General features: G+C 32.5%; 1 non-coding gene across 1 annotated transcript; it reads right to left on the reverse strand.

Moving 5' to 3' along the window:
• Positions 1-205: 205 nt before the first annotated feature.
• Positions 206-396, reverse strand: LOC143663766 (U2 spliceosomal RNA). The gene has a single exon (XR_013166151.1). It is a non-coding gene; the product is annotated as a U2 spliceosomal RNA (small nuclear RNA).
• Positions 397-2,177: the final 1,781 nt, after the last annotated feature.

Below are 2,177 nucleotides of genomic sequence, written 5' to 3' on the forward strand. Positions count from 1 at the left end.
CTTCCTTCCTAAGAAAACAATGCAAACCCTCTTAGAGGAGGACAGAAATATTTTTGCTTTTCTGAACACCTGCTGGGTTTGACTGTTGTGCATTCAAGGTGTAGGCTCCTCTAGCCTTTCCTGTTCTGCCCTGGGTTGCCTGCATCTTTTCTTTTCTTTTTTCTTTTTTTTTTTTTAGCTTTTTATACATTTATTTTCTCCCCGAGGGGGGTGCACCGTTCCTGGAAGTACTGCAATACCAGATCGATGCGTGGAGTGGACAGAGCAAGCTCCTATTCCATCTCCTAATTCCAAAAATCCATTTAATATATTGTCCTCGGATAAAGGACGTATCAGATATTAAACTGATAAGAACAGATACTACACTTGATCTTAGCCAAAAGACTGAGAAGCAATGCCTATATCTTTTCTTTCTGAGTATTCTTCCCTCAATTTTGGCTCCAGGAACAGAACTTGAGTTTTACAATCGATTCATATAGAATTATTCCAATTTCCTCCCACCCCAGCGGACAAACCTCAGTGAGAGTCTTTAGTGAAGTCAGAAATGCTACAAAAAGCCAAACACCCTGGTTTCCGGATATAGTTTTCCTTTTGCCATTCAGTATAATCTCCTTGGTCCAGCATATGAGAAAAGTGTCTCCAAGATGATGAAATGTTTGAGACCATAACTTGGTGTTTGCAGATAATGGAAGTTTTTGCTTGAGGGTTTTCTTCTTGTGAGATAGTAGTGAAATTTGTAGCATATAGATTTTCTAGTGTTAAAATTTTATACTCAAACATCAACCAGTTTCATCCCCTTGTTCCATATTATGCAGCAACATATAATTTGTGGGATGTCCCATATTATCAACAGCTGCTTCCAATATAAAAAAGTTAGAATGGACCTCTGGCCCAAATACTCCTAAAGAGTATTTGATCTTTCTCCCAAAGATCAAAGATCAAAGGTGATGGTGGAGTTGTACAGAGAAGGTAGAGTTTAACAAATGAATATGATTGCTGAATCATTATATTGATATTTCTTTTAGTCTCCAGTATCTTAGAGCTGCTAAAGTAGAAACCTAAAATTGTGGAATTGTAACCTATACCAAACTCTGAAATCTGCTCTACAACTAATTGTTGTGATGCGCTTTGAAATTTATTGCTTTTTTGTATGCATATTATTTTTCATAAAAAAGAAGAAAAAGTCAATTTTGATGATAAAAATGTTATTTGTTTAAAAATAAATATATAAGGATTTTAAAAAATAAAAAAAAGTATATAAAACTGTAGTCTTATACCTCTCACTCCCCTACCTATATACAGTTCTTATCACAAATTATATGTTGCTATATTTTGAGTCCAAACCCATGGATTTATGATTACATTTTATGCATTTACCTCCTAGAAGTAAAAAGTAGAGTTACACAACAAAACAAAACAAATTTTATACTCAAAAGAATTTTATTATGGCTAAATTAATGCTTTCTTCTGATTCAATATTTAGACAGATGTCTAAATAATATTGAAATTTGAAACAAATATTCAGTTAGACTAAGGCTTAATTTTTTTTGTACCAAACTAGACATCTCTTAATAACTCTTCAATTCTAATCTATGGAATTCCCCAAATTTTTCCTAGGATATGTACTTTTTTTGGATAAAATTTTCCACAGATCATTTCAAGTGTACATCAAATTTAAGCAATGTTTTATTCAATTTATGTCATTTGGGTGTTTTACTCTATATTTTCACAAATAAGCTTTTGAGTTCTGAGGAAGCTATAATCAGTTAATACTTTTCAGGAGTAAAATAGAATATGAAAATATATCTTGTCTGAAAAATATCTGCATGGCAAAAATCACTATAAACAAAATCCAAAGACCAAAGACAATCTATATTTAGAGCTCACATCACAGAGGGTTCATTTCTTTAATATAAGGAGTGCTTTTCCAACTCAGTACAAGGAAGACCAAGAACCTAGCAGAAATTTGGGCAAAACATATTAACAGGTAATTTAGCATAAAAGAAAATTTTAGTAGAAAAGATTCTACTTTTTCTACTTTACTCATAACAAGAGAAATGCCTCTTACAACTAAAATGAGGCATATCTTTCACTTACCAGGTTTGTAACAATATATTTTTGATAACATACTGTATTTTTGGTGTAGGAAAACAGGGAATTTGATAGTGGGAGTTTAA

The sequence above is a fragment of the Tamandua tetradactyla genome, chromosome 19, assembly GCF_023851605.1.
Source record: "Tamandua tetradactyla isolate mTamTet1 chromosome 19, mTamTet1.pri, whole genome shotgun sequence".
NCBI classification, from domain to species: Eukaryota; Metazoa; Chordata; class Mammalia; order Pilosa; family Myrmecophagidae; genus Tamandua; species Tamandua tetradactyla.